We start from the raw sequence: 21,895 nt of genomic DNA on the forward strand, positions 1-21,895 counted from the left end.
CTATTTGGTTCTAGTAATAAGGGTGTTAACCTTTCATTGCTGTGAAAAATACCTGAGAAAAAACACCTTAAAAGAGTCAAGATTTATTTTGGCTCCCTGTTTTGGTCCATGGGTGGAGGAATCCATTGCTTTGGGCCCGAGTTGAGACAGAACATCATGACAGAAGGATCTGACAGAGCAAAGCTTCTCAGCTCCTAACAGCAGAAAAACAGAGAGAAAGAGAGAGGAGGGGACAAGAAATATGCTTCCAGGGGCTGGGGTTGTTCAGTGGTAGAGTGCTTGCCTAGCATGTGTGAGGCACTGGGTTCAATTCTCAGCACCACATACAAATAAATGAATAAAATAAAGGTCCATCAACATCTGAAAAATATATATTAAAAAAAAAAGAGGGCTGGGGATATAGCTCAGTTGGTAGGGTGCTTGCCTTGCAAGCACAAGGCCCTGGGTTCGATCCCCAGCACAACAACAACAACAAAAAAGAAATACTCTTCCAGGTCATTCCCCCAGTGACCTACTTCCTCCAACTAGACCCCACCTCCCAAAGTTTCTACCAGCTTCTCAGAATGCCTTCAAATTATTAATCCATCCATGAGTTAATCCATTGATGAGATCAGAGCCCTCATGATCCAATCACTTCCCCAAACTTCCACCTCTGAACATTGCTGTATTGGGATCAAGTCTTTGACACATGAGATTCTGGGGGACACTTCATATCCAAACTATAGCAATTAGTAATAGTCAATGATAAATATAACTAATTTTTTTTTTTTTAAAGGAGAGCAGAAGTTGGACATGGTGGTCCACTCCTGTAATCCCAGCAACTCAAGTGTCTAAGGCAGGAGGACAGCAAGTTCAAGGCCCAACCTCAGCAACTTAGCAAGACCCTGGCCAACTAGTGAGACTGTGTCTCAAAATGAAAAATAAAAAGGGCTAGGGATGTGGCTCAGTGGCTAAAGGCCCCTGAGTTCAATCCTTAGTGACCAAAAAAAAAAAAAAAAAAAAAGAATAAATAAATAAATAAATAACAAAGAAGAAAAAATCCTCTTCCAATCATCTAAGAGTCAACTTCCAATAAAGGTTATGTTCATGATTATGTCCATAATCATAAAAGCATATTTTTTTGGCTTGAACAACTGTATGCCAATAATCATTGTGATAACTCAATCTGGAAGACATGTTTTCATATGTAGAGCCTTATGGACTATGAGATTTTATATACTTTTTTTTTACTACAGAGAAATATGACACAAAGTATGTTTCACAAAGATAGTTCTATAAGATAAAGGAATGGAAATATGAATCCAAGAAGAAAGAATGATATAAAATTTAATTTTTTCTGTTTAGTTTATTCTGTTTCTAAAGGATGATAATCAAATCACTTGGTAGATGAATTCCATTGGAAACCATCTAAAAAATGATATAAAAGTCTTATTTTAAAATGTCAATATTTTAAGAAGAGCTTGTTCTTGCATTTTTTAAAACGATGAATATATACCGTATTACTGTACTACATGGATTCCATTGGAAACATTTAAAAAAATTATATTCCAGGCTTGTTTTAAAATGTCAATGTATGTAATAAACAGGGAATTGCATTCTTTATACCACTTAAATTTTAGATGTCCACATAAAAATTGTGAGCAGTACATGGCTTTTCAGATTCCTTTAGAAGTACACAACCAACTAAAATTTTGAAGGTCACATGTCTGAAAACTTTTCCTCTTGTTTTAAGACACATCAAAATCCAGAGCCTCTTGCCTATGGGGAAACCCTCTCTGATCTCTCAGCAGGCAGAGCAAATCCTCTGTGACCTGGTGCTCAGCCCTGCTAGAGGCCTGACTACAACCCTATATCATCATCCTGCATGGCACTGGCTCTGACTTCTCTTCTTGTTATCTTCAGCATCTTCTTAGCCCTGGCATAGAGGACACAAGAAATGTCAGAGGAAAGATAAAGAATGGCTAGGTGGATGCATGACTGGATGTGTGTGTACATGGAAGAATTTCAGGCTATGCAGACAGCCATGCTGAGTTATTCTGAGCAAAATCATTTACCGCTAGGTTAGCAAACAACAGCAACCTCTTCACGACTCTGGTTCTCTCCACCACCTTTCCCAGATTATCACCATCAGAGGCTCATATCACACAGTGCAGGGTACAAATGGCTGGGAAGGGTCCCTGTCATGGCTGAACGTTCTTGCATCCTCTAGGAGGGTCTTCTGTTTGGTTATACAGATCAATTTTTTAAAATTGGGTTTGCTTTTTAAAGACTGATTCTACCCTTAGTATAAGTTATTTATATGCTTATTTGGTTGTTTTTGTTTTTTTGTAGCAGGATGTAGCGGGAATGGGGAATGTTGTTAGAGAAAAGAGAAAACCGGGTTGGCATGTCCAAAAGATATCACTTCCTTGAGTTATTAATAACCATCCATTCTAGTTGTCTTTATCTCCATCTTTTTCCTTATTTCATACTTGTAAAAACACATGAAATATATAAGGTATTAATAATGATTATGATGTTACCCCCCACAGATACACAGCTTTGCCCAAGAAAGAGAATATTATTTCTTTTGAAGACCCTCTCCATGCCAATCTCCTGCCTTCCTTTCTCCCAAAAGTAATTTTATGTTCATCATTACTTTTGGGGGGTACATATTAATTATACAGAATGGTGGGTTTCATTGTGGTACATTGGTACATGCACATAACATTATTTGATCTATTTTACTCCCCAGTAACTTCCCTTCTCCTCTCCTCCCTCCCCTGGTCCCCTTTCTCTACTCCACCAGTCTCCCTTTTACCTTCATATCATTCCATCACTTTAAAAAAATAGGTTATCACCTCTTAAACAATACTCTGCAGTTCACTTTTGCCTGTTTTTGCACTTTTTATAAATGTTATATTGCATGTGTTTTTCTTTGACTTATTTCACTTGCCATTTAGTTTGAAAGATGTATCCACATTTATAAACACAACTGAAGTGCACTCATTTTCATTGCTGCAAGGCATCCATTACATAAGTACAGCAAAGATTATCCATTCTTCTGTGGATAACCACTTGTCAGTTTTTGGTACTACAAAAAAAATGTTACTATGGACATTTGTGTATATGCCTCATATTGTATATGTGCAAGTTAGTCTAGGATGTGTGGGTATAGGTGCACACATGTGTGCATATATACACAAATCCCTGGGAATTGCTGGGTCATGGAACATGGCTATGCTTATTTCATTAAATAATGCCAAATTATTTTCAAAAGTGGTTGGAATAATTTATACTTCCACCAACAGTGCACAGAATTTCTGTTATTCCAAAGTTTCATCAACATATTTTTAAAATATTTTACTGACTTGGACATTATAAAATTATCTCCATTCTGGTTTAATTTACATTTCCCTCATTATAAATGGGCTTGAGCATTTATGCATATATTTATTGGACATTCATGGTTTCTCTTCTGAAGAATGCCTTTCATTTATTTTTCAGTCAAGTTTTGCCTTTCTGTCTTTCTTTCTCTTCCTCTCTCTGGCGGTACTGGAATTGAACTCAGAGGTGGCTCTATCACCTCAGCTACATTCCCAGCCCTTTTAAAAATTCTTTTTATTTTGAGACAGGATCTCACTAAGTTGCCCAAGGCTGGCCTCAAACTTGCAATTCTCCCACCTCAGTCTCCTAAGTAGCTAGTATTATGGGTGTGGATCACCATGCCTAGCTGAATTTTGCCAGTTTTTGTTTTGTTTTGTTTTGTTTTGTTTTTGGTGCTAGGGATTGAACCCAGGACCTTGTGCATATGAGGCAAGCACTAGCACTCTACCAACTGAGCTATATCCCTGTAAATATTTTTTTTTTTTTTTTTAAGTTTTTTTTGGCTGGACACAATACCTTTATTTTTATGTGGTTCTGAGGATTGAATCCAGGGCCTCACACATGTTAGGCAAGCGTACTGCCACTGAGCCACAACCCCAGCCCACTAATATTTTCTTCTTCACAAACATCTGATTGCTGAATGGTACATACTTTCATTAACAATCTTCAGTTATATGCTCTGTTGTATATAAAGTTTCCATCCATGCAGGGGCTGCCACTGCAATCTATTCTGTTTCATTGATTTGTTTTTTTAATCCCTCTTTCTTATAGCTTCTTTCCTACTGTGCCTCAATCATTGTACGGAAGTCATACCATTATTCCTATCTTGGCTAAGTGTTTTAGGGATATCTGGTAACTCTGACCTATTTCATAGCATTGGTATAGAGTAATCAAACAGGATAGCATATATAAAGTACTTAATAAAATGTCTGGCACAGAATAACTCCTCCATAAACTCATTATTATTATCGTGACAACTTATGAAGTCCATAATTTACTTTCTTTAACATCACAGTAGCTAGATTCCTTAAAACAAATTATTTGAGCTACTTTAGGAAATAGCATAAATTGTCTGCTCTGTGCCAGGAAAATTTATTAGAGAAAAAGAGTTAAGCCATAAAAGTAAATGTGTGTGTATCATGAGGAGGGAAGTGAAAAGGACAAGTAAGTTCCTTTGTCAATGACAAACCACAGGCCAGATCTGAGAGTGTGAGAGTTTTGTCAAGATTTAAGGTGAAGGTATATTAGTGGTTGGGATGGTTTTTAAACATATCCAAAAACTCTTTAACACTCTTCCCTTCAAAAGTTAAAGGCTAATTCCTTTTTACTTCACTGTGGGCTGGACTCAGTGGCTTGCTCCTAACAGAATGAGGAGCAAGTAATAGCATGTGACTTCCAAGACTAGGATTCAAAGCATTATTGCTTCCTTCTTGCTCTCTCTTGAATCATTCATGCTGGAGATGCCAATTGAAGTGTTGTGAGGATACTCATGTAGCCCTAGGAGAGTTCCACATGGTGAGGAACTGAGAATCCCTCCAGCAGCCATGGGAATTGACATCTTGACAGATCACCAAGCCCCAGCAAAATCTTGACTGGACCTCACAAGAAACCCTGAGTCAGGACCACCCAGATAAGCTGCTTCCAAATTTCTAACCTCTAGAAATTGTGAGGTAATAAATGTTCATTGTTTGAAGCCACTAGGTTTTGAGCAAATCTATTACACAATGATGGGTAACGAATTACATGGGTCTTCAGCAAGGATGGAGAACTGGGATAGAGAAGGCAGTGATGAATGTGAGGAAGACTTGGAATGACTTGTGTCTGGATCTCAACCATGAGGGCAGAGATTTCTATATTCAAATGACATTTGCCCAAAATAAAAAGTACTCTCTCATTTGTTTATTTTTCTTCTTCTTTTTTTTTTTTTTTTTTTTTTACAAAGAGGAAGAGCAATGACTTGGAATTAACAGGAGATTTTTTTCGGGGCGGGTAGGAGTTACTGGGTACTTCAGGGGCACTCGACCACTGAGCCACATCCTAGGCCTATTTTGTATTTTTATTTAGAAACATGGTCTGAGTTTCTCAGCACCTCGCTTTTGCTGAGGCTGGATTTGAACTTGCAGTCCTCCTGCCTCAGTCTCCTGAGCCACTGGAATTACAGGCATGTACCACTGCCCCCAGCTTAACAGATTTATTTTTATAAATGCTCCTGGGCTCCATGGCAAATAGGAATAGGCCACTTGACCAGAAAGTCACAAAGCCAAAATAAAAACATGCAGTCTCACTACAAAGACTGCATCTTTGCTTTATATCATGTCATCTCTCTAAAACTTGGTGACTTACAAAAAAAAAAAAAAAATGGGCTATGATCAAATTTTTATATCATTGTCACCCTTTTCTAACTACCAAATAAAGAACCTGTTATAACCAAGAAAGACACAAAGTATCAAACACTTGATTTCCTAACTCAATGAAATAGAGTTATATATCTAAACGTACTTATGTATACGAAGTTCTTGCTGCACAGAAAATAGTCACTCAACAAGTGGTTACTATGACACTCTCAAAGTAGTCAATGGCATGAAACTTGGCATAAAATTAAACCTGAACTTAAATACTGATCTCTCCAATCTCTCCAATACTAGTTAATGTGAGCTTGGATAAGTTACCTCACATCTCTGAGCTCAATTTCTTCATGAATTCTCTGTAAAAATTAAATGCATTTCAATTGCTTAGCACAGTACCTAGCTCATGATAAGTAGCCAGTGATCAATAACATCTATTCTATTGGCTATTTAAGTGGGCTTAACTCTCCTTAGAGAAGCTGCCTGCTGTTACCTGATGTTAGCACTTCTGCAGTCCAGGGGTCATACAAAGCACAGAGCCTGTAGATGCTACTCCAATTTCCTTGATCTTGGGATTTATCTTGTCTTTTTCCAGTGTACCTTCTTCATTATGATTCTAGAGCATGATTTGCAAACTGATGGTTTCCTTTGGGCCAGATGGGGTATTGAAACCTTTTGAGTCTGTTGTTAACATTTAAAAGTTGGCAGATAAATATTAATACTGTTGATTGATTGACTTCCACCCTCCTTGAGGTATGTTTTCACTAGAAGCATTGGAAGGCAGTAGGTATTGTCTCCTATAAATTAAACATTATGGTAATAATTCACTTTTGAGAATCAGCACTGAAGCCCTCTCTTCTAGGAAGATATATTCCTGGGTGGCCAGGTAATAAACAGGATTTCTTATAAAGAGAAAATAAAAATAAGGGAAATGTTGAACAATCTCAATGGCCAATGACATTAATTTAGGATGAACTCAAACAATCAATTAGTCAAGTCTATTCCTCTCTGATGGACAGCTCTGGAGAATACCACCAACTTTTGTAATTTTATCCCCTTAACCCTTCTTTGTCTAGGTTACAAGCAGATGTACAGTCCTGTTATCTAACAAAAATAAGAAGTATAGTTTGTTAATAGAATTTTTAAAATTAAATTGGAAAATGTTAATTAGAAAACAATGAGAAAAATCATTTAAAAAGACACATAACATTTTATTCTAAAACATTTAAAGGTACTTTAATTGTCTATCTTTTGGGGGGGTGCTACTGGGAAGTGAACTCAGGGGCACTTGACCACAGAGTCATATCCCCAGCCCAATTTTGTATTTTATTTAGAGACAGGGTCTCACTGAGTTGTTTAGCACCTTGCTTTTGCCGAGGCTGGCTTTGAACTCATAATCCTCCTGCCTCAGCTTCCCTAGCCGCTGGGATTATAAGCGTGTGCCACTGTGCCTGGCTCTTGCCTATCTTTTGATATAGGTCTAAGGCATTTTTTAAAATGCCTTCTCTTGCATAAAGCCCATCCCTGTAGCATCATGTATAATTTCCAGTTCCTAAACTTCTTTAAAGTGGAACAAGAACACAAATACCCCTATGAAACCACTTGAGAAATGAATCCTTCCAAATTTTTATACTTCTTATCATAATCACAGTTTTCTTACATATTATATATCATTCAAAAGCAATTTTATTTTAATCAAAATATTTTTATCAACTCTTTTCATAGAACTCAACTTAATTTTCATAAAAACAAGAATTCATGGTCAAAATAGCACAACTGGCATAAACAGGTTTGGGAACAACTCCAGGAGCCAGCTCTAGGAAAGTGTATAGCATAATTGGTAGAAGCAGAAATTCCAGGCATAAAAGAGACTGAACTACCTGCCAGAAATTTTAGTGAGATGTGGACAATTATCAGTATCAGTATATTTTACAGGGAAAATAGCACGTCTGTTAAGCTGGCTAGTCTATTATTAAGTGGGAGTCAGCTTAAGGGGTACATTTCATAAACATTCTTTTCTCTCCCAGCCCTTTCAGCTCCAGATCAAGTCTTATATCACTGTGTGGATTTAGCTGTCATACATAGAGTCACAATTCTCTCTTGTCTTCCTGAGACTACACCCACCTCTTTAGCCCCTCAGTGAGCCATTATAAGTTGGGGAGATTTCCTACTAGTTTATCAAAAGTTCATTTGATAGATCCAAGTTTGGGATTTACCATGCAATACTGTCTTCAGCAATGGTTATCACAATTAAATGAAACTGTATATGCAAAACACCATCCTAGTAGATGGTGGGTTCCTTGAGGATAGGAATAAAACCACAATTACATGTGTATGCTGGTAGTCCTGAGGACCTAGAGAGGGTCAAGTTTACTTGGGGATCGATCCTATATGGATATACACAAATCTTCTTTTTGACCTTATCTGCCAGGTAAAGCACATACCAGACAGAGAATCTCATCAATTTTTCCTGTCCCATGAATCCTGAAGCATTGTCAGTGAATCAAAAAAAAAAAAAAAAAAAAAAAAGAAAAGAAAAAGAATTGTACAAGACCCTCCACTTCAGAAGGAAACATGCTGACAGTGCCTGGGAATTAAAAAAGGGATGACAGTGCAGATTGACAAGGAGGAGGAGCATGTGGTTTTGTCTGGGAGGAGCAGCAAGCAGGTACACATAAAACCACAGTTCAATTTTTTTCCACATTTTGCTCTGCTCTCTTCCTGTTCTATTAAAAAATCTGTTTTTAAAATCATTGAATATATATTTTTATAGTCAAAGTTTCTGTTTTATCAGGAAGGAAAACAACCTGTCATTAATTTATTTTTTGCTGGTCACTTGGAATATCTTCATGGTGTTTTGTTTCTTTGTCTCCCTCTCTCTCTACCCCACTTTCTCTCCTTTCTTGTCAAAGGGTGGAGGAAAAGGTAAAAGGATAAGGACACCTATTTACAGGTTAGAAAACAAAGAAAAAAAAAAAAAATAGAAGCTGAGGGCATAGAGGTGCACCCCTGCAATTCCAGCAGCTCAGGAGGCAGGAGGACAGAAAGTTCAAAGTCAGCCTTAGCAACTTATTGAGGCTATAAGTAACCTAATAAGACTCTAATAAAATAAAAAGTAAGGGCTAGGGTTATGGCTCAGTGGTGAAGCACTTGCCTGGCATGCGTGAGGCACTGGGTTTGATCCTCAGCACCACATAAAACATAAAAATGAATAAATAAAATGTCCATGTGTCCATCTACAACTAAAAAAATTTTAAACAAAATAAAAAGTTAAAAGGGCTTGGGATGTGGCTCAGTGGTTAAGTACCCTTGGGTTCAATCCTTGGTACAAAAAAAAAAAAAAAAAAAAAAAAAAGCAACTGAGTTCTTGATGTCCCCAAAGGAGAACCAAGCATATCTTTTTCTAGGTTCAGATACTCAGATACCCTAAAACAATGAACAATGGTTCTCCAACTTCAACTTGCATCAGAATTTCCTAGAAGCTTGTTAAAGCATGGATACCTACAATTTGCCTTTTAGAAGCTCATGGTCAAGGTCAAGACACAGGCATGGATTAATTTGTTCATTGACAGTTAAGGGAACATAGTGTCAGTGTTCTTTCTCTATATCTCAGTTTTTCTCCCCACATTTTAAGCCTCCAGTAGTATTGATTTTTCTATTTTCCTTTTTAGCATTAGCTTTTCCCTTCTCTGATTGGGTGGCAAGGGGTGTCCCTAGATCACAGTTCAAAAGGAACCTTGAAGGGTGGGTGGGTGGATGGAGAGCCTGAGCCTGTAGCCAGTTCTTTAACATTGACATGTCAATGCATCTGCCTTCTGGGCCAGGAAAGCACTGAGGAAAAAGCCCTGGAGGATCCTGAACAAAGTGATTTGATGTGGAAGGCAGAGTAGATAGGCCTGGGATTACCTGCTTGCTCAGTCTCTAAACCCCCATCATTATCTCTTCATGTCCGAGAGCCACCTTTAATCTAAGGCTTGTTTTAGATGCCACTACTTCTATGAAGCTTTTCTTGACTCTCTATCCTGCACTGTTCCCAATGATAACCCAACTCTGAACAGTTACATTTTACTCCTACCTTTTCTGTGACAGCTGCTGCTTCCTGTTTTATAGAACAATTCAGTCTTACCTCTCTTCCTGACTGTGAGTCAGTCTATTCTCAGAATTCTCTACTGCACACATAGCACTGTGTCTGGCATAGCACCCAATACACATTGGAAGATCAAAGAAGCCTTTAATCCTAAAGAATTCTCTGTTTTAAAGAAGCAGAGAGTTCATGCTACAGAAATTACTTAAATCCCCAAATCCACAGTGTGAAAAAGGAAAAACAAACAACAACAAAATGTAGAAGGGAAGCTGAGATAGAAAAAGATCATAAATGGAGCAGGCCAATTCCAGAACTTGACTAGAGACTAGAGAAGTGATTGTTGGTCTGTCAGGGGTCATTATTAGTTAATGGAGGACTACAGAAATTCCAAGATTCATTCATTTATTCATTTGTTTGCTTAGTTTTCCTTTTGTCCCCTAGTATTCTAGGTATAGCCAAGCTCCCTGGAGCAGCATCTACTGTCATCCCAAATCCTCTTTGAGAAAGAACTCAGCATTTGATGTATTCCTCAGAAGAGATCCACACTGCATTAACAAAAATGATTTACTGAAGAATTTTTTTGGAGAGAGGGAAGAGAGGATTGACTTCACATGCCACAAAACAAAAACTTATCAAAAACCATTATATTGTCAACCTTATAACAAATGGAAAGAGATTCTCCAAAGATAATGAATTTATTCCAGAATGAACATTGCAATGGGAATACATGTGGGTGTGTCCAATAAGGCAAAGGAAAACAAGGGCTTTTAACAGTAAAATGAAAAGGTTTACATAAGATTTTCTGAAACACCTTCTTGGCCTCAAGGATCAATAACAAGGGTGGCATCAACTCAAGATTGAATAGGCAGTTGCTGGATAGATATACTTGCAGAAGTATTTTTGTGTAAGTTTGCAAGTCTATGGTTCTAGAATTCTTTTATCATAGTTCTTGTTATCAAGCATACATGCATGAGATACCCTCCTTAGTAACCACCTGGCTTTATTTATTTACTTGTTTTTGATAGGGGTTGACAAAAATTACTCCATTTTGCTTCTGACAACTTTTACAAGAAATCTTGATTCCCTTCAGAATCCTCTCACCTCTCATCATGTTTTTCTCTAAACAGCCCCTGAAGCAATTTCAGCTCTTCTCAGATGCAACACTGCACCCTGAAAAATGGAAACCTAAGTGTTAGTGCAACCACAATTACCTACAGGTCCTAGATCAAGTCCCTTTGAGAGTCCCTGAGCCTCCCTCCCCAACATTCAGTGGACACAAACATATGCGCTCTTCTTAGGTTCCAAAGTTGATTAATGATCATGCACTTAGGAAGTCCCCTCCCAAAAAGAATTAGAGTCAGCCCTGTGTAACAGAATTTGGTGGAAGTATACTGTGTAACTTCTGGAATTAGATCAAAATGGCCTTGAAACTCACACTTTGTTCTCCTGGAGCACCTGCTTCTGGAGGAGATGTCCAGCTATCCTGAGGTCACAATGAGAAACTTCACAGAGAGGCCCTGCATCTACATGAAGAGAGAATGAGATGCCCAGTCATCCCAGTTGAGGTCTCATACAATGGCATGAAGCAGAGCAAATCATTTCCTCAGGCTCTTCCCAAACCTCAGATTCCTGAGTAATTTCTGCTGCTTTAAGCCACTAAATTTTGGGATGGTTTGTTGCACAGCAACAAATAACAAGAGTATTCTTCTACTTAACACCCAGCTCATCAGGCACTGGGAAAGCCAGAAAGACACCATTTTCTTGAGGCTGTTGACACAGGGTGCAACTTGGAAGATCCCACTGCTGTCCCAAGTCCCCAAAGCAACTTCATGGGCCAAGACTGAAGATCACCTTCCTTCCCTGCTCCTTCAGAACCCTCTTCACCTCCACATCTCCCTTAATTTCCACTCTAGTCCTGAGACAAGTCAAGTTCCTTGATGAGATATTCCAATGGATTCCATAGCTCCCAGAATAAAACCCAAACTCTTACTGTGGCCTAAAAGATTTTGCATGATTCTGTCCCTGCCTTGTCCCTAAGCTTATCCCAGATACTTTAGTCTATGCTTTCTCAGGTCACCACACCCTAGCCATACTGGTTTTCTTCAGTTTCTCCAACAAACTAAATTCTTTTCCACTGTAGAGCCTCTGTCCACACTGTTCCCTCACCTGAACCCTCTTTCTGCACTGTTCCCAGGGCTGGCTCTTTATCCCCATTTTCCTGGTCTCTCTCAGCTTAACTGACAGCTCCTGCAGATAGACTTATTCTAGGCCCTATCCAAAACAAGCCTATCCCAGCCCCTTGTTATTGTTACAGCAATTATTATAACTCAAAAGTGTTTTTAAAAATCTATCAATCAACTTGATTTTAATTGATCAGACCCATTAGGGACTTTGTCCATCTTGTTGGCAGCACCCAGGAGAAGGCCTTTCTTACCAGGTGCTTACTAAATATTTATTGGATGTAAATGCCAAGAATTCTTGAATGTGCATTCACGGGAGCTTCCACACATCCAACATGACCTTCCTGGCAAGATCCCACTTACCTGAAAATCCTATCACTGTCAATACATAGGTTGTATTTCTAGACATTTCTGAGACTAAGAGTAAATGCTTTTTCTAGTTTTTGTAGAGTCGTTTTTTTTCCCCTTTATTATGCACAATTTCAAACATGCACAAAAGTTGAGCAAATAGGATAATGAACCCACACAAACTCAATATCACCTTCAACAACTATTAACTCATAGCCAATCTTGTTTCATTTATTCTATCATGTGTTACATGCTCTCCCTACACATTATTTTAAACTAGTTCCAAGCATCATATCATTTTTTTTCTGTAAAGATTTCACCATGTACCCTAAAAAAATTTTTACAAGCAAACATAATGACTTGATTACACCTAAAAGAAATAATAAAATTCCTCAATATCATAACAGATCCAGTCTTCAAATTTACAATCATCTCATAAATGTCATAAATAGTGTAGTTATCTCTTTTTGTCTCTTCCTCCTTTTCTTCTTTCCAGTTTGTTTGAATCAGGATTCAAATAAAACTCACACACTGCAATTGGTGGGTGAATCTTTTAAGTCTCTGTAATCTTTGGGGTATCCTTTCACCTGAGGTTCTCTCCCCCCAATTTTTTTTTTTTTTTTTTTTTTGGTGTGTATACTGGGGATTGGATCCAGAGTTGCTCTACCACTAAGCTACATTGCCAGTTCTTTTTTATTTTTTGTTTTGAGACAGGGTCTCACCCAGTTGCCCAGGCTGCCGCAAACTTGCAATTCTGCTGCAGCCTTCGAAGTTCTGGGATAACAGGTGAGCATACCCACGCCAGTTTATATACTTGCTTGCTCTCTTTCTCATGTCAGTTTATTTGTTGAAAAAAACCAGGTTGTTTTTCCTATGCAGTACCAATTCTGCTTTGGTTGCCATAACAAAATGCCACATACAGGGTAGCCTAAACAGAAATTTATTTGCTCACTGGTCTTGAGGTTGGAAATCCAAGATCAAGGTGTGAGCCGGATTGGTTTTAGGTGAGGCTACTCATCCTGTCCTGCAGACACTTCCTCACTGTGTCCTCACATGACCTTTCCTCGGTGGGTGCAAGCAGAGGGGTGTGGGCACAGTGTATCTTCCTCTTCTTCTAAAGACAATAGTTCTATCAGACTAGGGCCCCATCTTTATGATTTCATTTAAACTTCATTACCTCCTTAAAGGTCCCATTGCCAAATATAGTCGTGTGATGGTTAGGGCTTCGATATATGAATCTGGGGGAAATACAGTTTAGCCCATAATATGTACAATTTTAACTTTGTAGATTACAGCCCCATGGTGTCATTTAACATGCTCTAATATTCTATGTGTTTTCTGTATCTTGGTAATTAATTTAAGACTTGATAAGGTGAAGATTTAATTTCTTGATTATTTCATAACAGTATTATATACTTTCATCTACAATACTAATTTATATAAATGAGTCCCATTATATAAGCAGATTTATAGCTTAATTGTCCAAAAATAGGACCCAATTCCTCAAAGCAGTAACAATACTGAGTGTATTTATTCATTATTTTGTTTTACTTTAGGTACTGGGAATTCAACCCAGGAGTGCTCTACCACTAAGCTACACTCCTCTTTTTTAGTTTTGAGACACAGTGTCACTAAAGTGATGAGGCTGGCCTTGAACTTGTGATTCTCCTGCCTCAGCCTCCTGAGTTGCTGGGATTACACCTGGCTCTGAGTGGTTTTTTTTTTTTTTAATCTTGCAAATTTTTCAAAGTTGAAATCATATGTAACAATAATGTTATTAATATTTATTGAGCATGTGCCACTCTGTGTTTATCCTTCACAGCAATCTTGTCATGTAGGAATATTGTTTCCTGATTTTTCCAATGGAGAAATAAAATCTTAGGCAATTTTCTTAAGCTGTGTTATGGTTTGGTTGTAAGGTGTCCCCCAAAAGCTTACATGTGAGGCCATGCAAGAAAGTTCTGAGGAGAAATGATTGCATTATAACCTTCACCTAATCAGTGGATTAATTCCTGATGTGATTGACTGAGTGGTAACTGGAGGCAGGGGGCAGGTGTGGCCATGGGAAGTGGTTCATTGGGGGTGTGCCTATAAGGTATATATTTTGTATCTAGAGCGTGGAGTCTTTCTCTATTTCCTGATCATGATGCGGGCTGCTTCCCTCCACCTCACTCTTCTGTCATGATGTTCAGCCTCACCTGGAGCCCCAAGGGATGGAGCGGGCCTTCTATAGACTAAGACCTCTCAAACTGTGAACCCTTATATAAACTATTTCTCCCCTAAAATTGTTCTGGTCAGATCTTTTAGTCACAGCAGCGAAAAACCTGACTAAAACCAACTGGCTCTTTACGATAACTCAAATATTTAGTCAAGCACCAAGTGGACTAAATTTTCTTTTGAAAAAGATATTAATTTGGTGAAGCATTCAATCTTGAGAGACTCTCCCTGGGAGAATTATAGAAGTTTGTCAATAAATATCCACCAATTTAATATCAAGTTTCACCACAGCAGACTGATTCATGGTGAAACTGAAGTGCAAAAATAGATGCAGATGAATACACCTCCCCCTATAGGATTCATTATACTTCCTGTTATTTGAGTTTCTACCACCTGCCTACATTTCCTTTCACTTTAATAATTTTTCACCAATTTTTGGTAAAAAAAAAAGCAAAACAAAACAAAACAAAAATCCTAATTTGTTTAGACAATAGCTTGCAAGTTTTCTAAATTTTGTTTTTATATATGGTGAATACAATGTACCAGATAGGGTTCAAAAATTTACCTTGTGAATTAACTTACTTTGTCTTCACTAAAGTCCCATGAGGTAGATATTATTACCCCCATACTACAGATGAGGAAAATGAGGCTCATAAGAAGTTAAATAACTTGTCCAAGGTCACCCAGCCAGTGAGTGGTGGTATCTAGAGTTGAATCCAAGTAATTTGGTTCTAGATTCTATCCTCACAATGTCAATGGCTTAGAACCTTTTCTAATATTCAGATACCCAAAGTGTGAACCTTGTTCTTCAGAGGACATGGTGCTACCAATACCACAGGTACCATGGAACAACACCACTGCCTTGCTTAGTCTGAACTTCTCATCCTCCATCACCAGGCATGGCCCACATTCAGCTTTACAGTGAGGAATGCAAATCTTGAAGACTGGTTTAAACATCCAGAAAACTGACCTGAGAGCATACCAGAATCCTCTTGTTGGCCAGTCATTTTCCTCATAGCAAGGAAGCCTCACTGGTAAAAGAACTTTAGGTCAGAAAACTCAAGAGTCTGAGGACGAATTTCATATACAGGTTTGGGAATTACAGCCTAGCACTTGGAACCTAAGGGGATTGAAGAAGAAGGTCTGTCTAGTACTACCGGGATGGAAGGAAAGAACTAGTGTGATCTTATGCTTGTTACCCTCTGCTAGCTCCCTGCCCTCCTCCACATACTCTCTACATTTCTCTCTGCTGTTCTTGCTCAGGGAGGCTTACCCTGTTGGATTCCATCAGCCAGGCTTGCTGGGCAACTAGCATCTGATTAGATTAAGCGATGAGAGGCAGTAGCAGGTGACTGGAAGGTGAGAGAGAGAATGAAGGGTATGTCTGCTTTCTTTCTCCTTTGCACCACATCTCTGGCCTTGGCTGCATTCCTCCACAGGTACACAAGCTCCAATAACCCTCTCTCTTCCCCTTCTTCTTTCCAAGTCTGCAGTATGGTAATAGTCTCTCACTGCAGCTAGTTTCTGGGTGCCTCAGCATCCTGTTTGCCTGACCTGGATCTTACCTCTATAAGCAGTTCATTAAAGTCTCTCCATTTGTACTGTCTGGGATGAACTTGGTTTTATCCTGGGACTGTAATCTAGTCACCAAAACGCTGCATGTGAACCTGGAGACTCTAGGCAAGAGTGGGTAGAAGGACCTAGCACCTGGTGGACTGGGGTGGGATTGTAAATGTGTCAGATCCTCTCCAGTTGTGGTGCTGGCTGGGCCTGACAGATGATATTAAGCAGCCTTATTTATCATTTATCATCCACCCATGTTGACAGCCTGTTCCTCTTATATGAGAATGATAATCTCAAGCCTTTTAAGGCCCTTACTGTGTCTGTCAAGGGCATCATTATTCAAGGTCAGGGCTAGAAAAATCCTCAATAATGCTTTTGCTTTGACCCTAAACATTGCAAGATACCCTTTCTAGAGTAGAGTTGTGATGACCTTTCAGGTCATCACAGCGACAGCCTCAGTTCAGACCATGGCTCTACCTCTTATTAGTCCTGTGATTTTGAATAACTACGTAATCCCTCTAGGCCTCCGTATTCTCATCTGTAAAATGGGGATAATAATAGAGTTGTGGCAGGGACTAAATGATCTATTACATAGAAAGTTCCTATCATAGTATTCAAACCAGTAAAATTAAAACAAAAAGTTATCTTTGCTGCTTTTGTAGCCACATGACCGTGGGCAATTTACTTCAACTTTCTGTGCCTTCGTGTCCTCCTCTATAAACTGGAATAATAACAACTCAGACTGGACTATATGGAGATGAGAATGAAGAAAGTATTCTAGAAAGTATAAAATATCTTATGAATGCATGGTATTTTTAAAACTATATAATAATAATTATCATAATTTTTAAAATAGCAGGAGTCCGTAAGCAATATTTCAATAAGCGTTAGCACTAATATCCATAATAAGATAGAGAAAGAAATTTCATAATAAGGCCATAGGAAGTTCTTAATTAAAGAACAGACAACTTAAGAAAAAAGTCGAGAAATTTCGAAAAATAGATTTGATTTCATTCAGAGTCTGACAGCTTAAAAATAACTACTGGAAAATAATTTCTATCACAACATATAGTATTCAAATTACCTAATCATTATACCAACTATCCAAAATGGCTTTAAACACATTGGACAGATGCACCGAAATGAACATAGTCACCCCCAGAAGAACTCCTACTTCCTAAGCATCCAGAGGAGGCCACTCTGCTCTTCAGAACACTACGTCTCTCTGCCTGCACCTGCCCTCATTCCAGAGGGCATATAGCCACAGCCTGGGAACCATGACCATGACTTTATTTGGAAGATCAGACTTTCAAACTGCACTGCTTTTGTTTCCCTGACTTTCATTCTCTATTTTTTCCTTCCATAGCAAAAGCACTTGACTTCATAGCTACCTCTTGCTCCTTCTAGCAGAGTTTGTGGATCAGCAGTATCAGCATCACCTGGGAGCATGTTAGAAATGTACAACCTTGGCTCCCTCCCAAGACTTGTTGCATCAAAATCTGCTTTTTTTTTTTTTTTTTTTTTTTTTTGCGGTACTGGGGATCGAACTCAGGGCCTTGTGCTTGCAAGGCAAGCACTCTACCAGCTGAGCTATCTCCCCAGCCCTCAAAATCTGCATCTTAATACTATCCCCAGGTATGCTGAGTGAGGTCTGAGAAGCATATTTAATCTTTTTGAACTGCAAACTTATCTTGCAAGACTATCTTGAAGATTAAATGTAGTCAAAGTACCTGGCAAACAGTCGGTGCTAAATGTTATTATTATCCTTCACCCAGCACCTGGCACTGCTCATGCCTCTGCCAGTGCCCTTCTCCCTGGCCTGGTCTTCTGAACACTGACCTTAACTTGCTTTCTTGGCCTTTGCCACTTGGCCAACACCCCAGACTCTGACTTCACTTCTTTCCTTGGAGTTCCTGGCGGGCTGGCTGTGGCCTGTTGCTGTACTTTTCAGCATTCCCCGCTGACCTACACGCTCCCCAAACCACACCTCTCCTGGCCTGTTCCTTCTTGTGGACACTTAAGACTCTGTAGCAGCACTTATTTTAGCCATGCTGCCATTGCTCAAAATGGCCTTGGAACTGCTTCTTGGAATTTGCCTTCACAGTCTCACACAGTACTTGGCCCAGCAGAGGCACTCAACTGAATATTTCTTAGTGGAATGAATGAAGAACAAGGATTTGCTTCTCACCAAGCCATGGTGTTAGGGTTTAGTATCCCCCTTTGGGGATTCTCTTTGCTTTTCCTTATCTGTGTGATACAGAAGGTGGATATTTAATATCTATCTAGGAAGAGATGGCTATGGAGAATGCCTGAACTCTTTAGAGTATAGACTTTAGGCCTCTATGCAAGCGAGACCGTGTGGCCCCACAGAGTTCAGCCCTGCTCACTATGAATTTGCGCCAAGGCTTGAGTCTAAATTACTAGTAGGTAATAAAGTGTTTCTGGCCCTGGCATGTTCCTCAGTACTTAGGTCACTCTATAGTGACCTAAGTGACCTAGCTGTTGGTGTCCTGTCCAGATCTCCTGACTAATCAGTTAGACCCATCTCCCAGCAGCTACAAGTGCTGTGACTAGAGGTTCCCACCTGGGACCTGAGGATAATTGATCTTGGATGAAATGTCTTAGTTAGAAAAGCTTGGAATGTGTCACCCCCACTTTCATCCCAAGTAGTCAATGACTGATGGATATGGGCAGGAAGGCCTATCCCTTTTCCTCAAGGTGGGACAAATATTAGTACAGTTTTTATCCCATAGTCCCCACCAAGTAAGCCAAGGCTAGAATTTGTCTGAGACCACAGCCCTGCTCAGTTCCTTCCCCTGCCTACACTGCTCCCCTCACTATCTTACAACTTCCTTTCCAGCGTATCCTTCAGTAAAATTATGTTTACTGAAGTTGTCTTAAGTTCTGTTTCTAAGGAACAGAATTTAAGATAGTGATCTTAGAATTTAGCAGACAAGTAGCAGGACAAGATTCCTAGATTCCAAGAACTCATCAAACAACCATGTCATTACCACCAACATGACTCACATGGGGGTTTCCTTTCCACCCCCATCATCTCACATGGTACCAAAGCTGAGTCCAAGGGAAAGGAATGAGGATATAAAGTTGCCCCCTCACAAATGGTAGCCACTAGCTACTAAGGCTGATGAGCACTTGGAATGTAGCTAGTGCAACTGAAAGACTGAGTGGTCAACTTCATTTAACCATGATTTATATTTAAAAATGGATACTCAATTCAGTTATTAGAAAAATTTCAAGCATATTTGAAACAAATTGAGTATGCAAATTTACTTTTTCAAGTATAAATTTTTGGAAATCAAGTATACATGAAGACTTCTGAGAAAATTTAGTGTCCAAGTTGAGATATGCTTATGTAAGTTTTAAAAAACAAATACCAAATTCCAAAGATCAAATATTATAAAACAATTTAGGGATATCATTAATATTTTAATATTGGTTCCTTATTGAAATAATATTAAATTAATAACTTTTTTTAAAATTACTTTTAAAAAAATGTGGCTACAAGAAAATTTGAAGCTACATATATAGCTCATATTATATTTCTATTGACAACTCTGGTTAAGAACCTCAGCCTGAGCAGGCAGATGAAAAGGGAAAGAAAGTTTCTATTTACCTCACAAGCATTTAACACATGCCTTTCTGGATCCTTCATTCCAGTGAGCACTTTGAGGACCTTGAGATTCCTTAGCCACTAAAGCCATTAAGAACTAACACTGAGTCTTATCTAAATTTAATATTTTAACCATTCTCTTAGTTAGTGGTTAGACTGAATAAACAAAATCGTTTTTGCATCACTGTCAGATGTGGTAGGCTATTAACTTGTTAGTCCCACAGTCAATCATGGCTCCCAATATGCACACCCTCCTTCCCCGTGAATCTGAGCTGGTCATATATGACCTGCCTCAACCAATTGAAGTGATGCTGAGTCACTGGGCCTAAACCTTAAGATGTCCTGGCAGCATTTACTTTGGCATTAAGCCAGCCGCCCTGTAAGAATTTGCAATCAATGTTCCTGGCCATCACCCTCCACTCAATAAGTCACCAGGCATGTGGCTGTCAGGCATGTGGCTGAGGCAGTCTTAGAAGTGGATCCATTAGGCTGGGCACACCTGTAATCCCAGTGATTTGGGAGGCTGAGGCAGAAGAAGAGGAAGGCGGAGGCCAACCTCAACAATTTAGCAAGGCCCACAGCAACTTAATAAAGAAACAAAATAGCTATGGCTTTGAGCAACGAAGTTATGTTGCAGTTTATTATATAGCAATAGATTGAGACATTAAGGGTCCTGACAACAAATTTCTGTATACATCACTGATGACTTTGGCCTGCCCTTTAAAAGACCTGATGAACTCAACAACTCATGCTCTTGAATTAACACCATCTTTGATGAGCTTCACTTTAGCATACCAAGAAGCCCATTTATATTCATACTATCTTTCATATTAATTGTATTCACCATTGTTTCAGGTACAATGTTGGGACCTATTGCACTGTGTCCTTCCCTTGTTCATGGCCCCTCTGCTTCTGCAAGTCACTCCAAATGAATACTTACTATCACACTTTTGTGGACTCATAAAAGCTATGTGTCCTGCTCAAGGTCTCACAAGGCTACAATCCAGGTATTAGATGAGGCTGTGATTTCAACAGAAGTTTGACTGGGGAAAGATCTGCTTCCAAGCTTCTTCAAGTTGTTGGCAGAATTTGCTTCTTTGGGGTTATAGGACTGAGGTCCTCCTGTTTTGTTGCTGGATGTCAGTTGAGGCTCCTGTCAGGAAGTGTAGGCTGTCTGCAGTTCCATATCATTGACTCCCTTTGTAAGTCCTCCCAGGACGTGGCAGATCACTTCTTCAAGGCAGTAATGGAAAGAGAGTCTTTCCAGTGAACCCTGGGATGATTATCCCATCACCTTTGTCATAGTCTATTTGTAACAAGCAAGTTCTTGGTCCCATCCATATAAAGGAAGGGAATTACATGAGTCATGAAAATTGGATCACACTAGGGTCTGTCTACCACAATAGTTAAGGAGGGAGGATGTTTAATTCAAAGCTTTGTGGTCTCCTAGCTTTTCCTATACCAGGCTCATTTTAAGCAAGAAAGCAAACAAGATGTTTCCTTGGCTATCCTGAATGGCTCTGCTGCACTGCCTTACTTTCTGACCTGCCTTATTTCTGTGTGTTTTGACAACACATACTCACCTTTGGTTCCACTGTGGGCTCTCCCTGACTAATTATGTAGTCTTGCACTATCTCAGCATTCTTACAGTCACTTCTGGCCCCACACTGATAACATTTTTTTAATTTCCTGCCTCAGTTTTCAAGTATTCTATCATATCTATAATATGGGAAAAGGTAAAAGTTCATTGGGTCGAATATAACACATTATAATTATTATAAGAAAATCTTCTTTAATGGCTGGAGTTGTGGCTCACTGGTTAGAGGGCTTGCCTAGCAGGTGTGAGGCACTGGGTTCAATCCTCACACCACATATAAGTAAATCAAATAAAAGTCCTTCAACAACTAAAAAAATATATAAAATAAAGAAAAAAATCTTTAAATTTCTTTAGGTAAAAAAGAAGTTTTTAAATCAATTGTATTCAATGATCTTGATAAATCTGAAATTATTTAAATTTAGTTTTAGCCTTATGATCATTTAAAAATCCTATAGGACACTAGCTTTAGGGAATTTGGCTGGCAAATAACATTTTCCTGAAAATGTGTTGGGTCTGTAGCTCACATTTTATATAAAACTTGAAGACTTTTTTTTTTTTTTTTTT

The 21,895-nt window shown here is 38.9% G+C and overlaps 2 long non-coding RNA genes across 2 annotated transcripts in view; one reads left to right on the forward strand and one right to left on the reverse strand.

Moving 5' to 3' along the window:
• Positions 1 to 1,464: 1,464 nt before the first annotated feature.
• LOC306647295 overlaps positions 1,465 to 21,895 on the forward strand; it is a 44,732-nt gene continuing 24,301 nt past the window's right edge. Inside the window, exons 1-2 of the long non-coding RNA XR_013760081.1 lie at positions 1,465 to 2,616; positions 13,038 to 13,109. This is a non-coding gene — a long non-coding RNA (uncharacterized lncRNA). The remainder of the gene's footprint in view (positions 2,617 to 13,037; positions 13,110 to 21,895) is intronic.
• Positions 10,383 to 21,895, reverse strand: part of LOC306647294 — a 43,547-nt gene continuing 32,034 nt past the window's right edge. The window contains exons 2-3 of the long non-coding RNA XR_013760080.1: positions 16,789 to 16,880; positions 10,383 to 10,965 (exon numbers count right to left, since the gene is read on the reverse strand). This is a non-coding gene — a long non-coding RNA (uncharacterized lncRNA). The remainder of the gene's footprint in view (positions 10,966 to 16,788; positions 16,881 to 21,895) is intronic.

This window comes from Sciurus vulgaris, assembly GCF_902686455.1.
Source record: "Sciurus vulgaris genome assembly, chromosome: 16".
Lineage (NCBI taxonomy): Eukaryota > Metazoa > Chordata > Mammalia > Rodentia > Sciuridae > Sciurus > Sciurus vulgaris.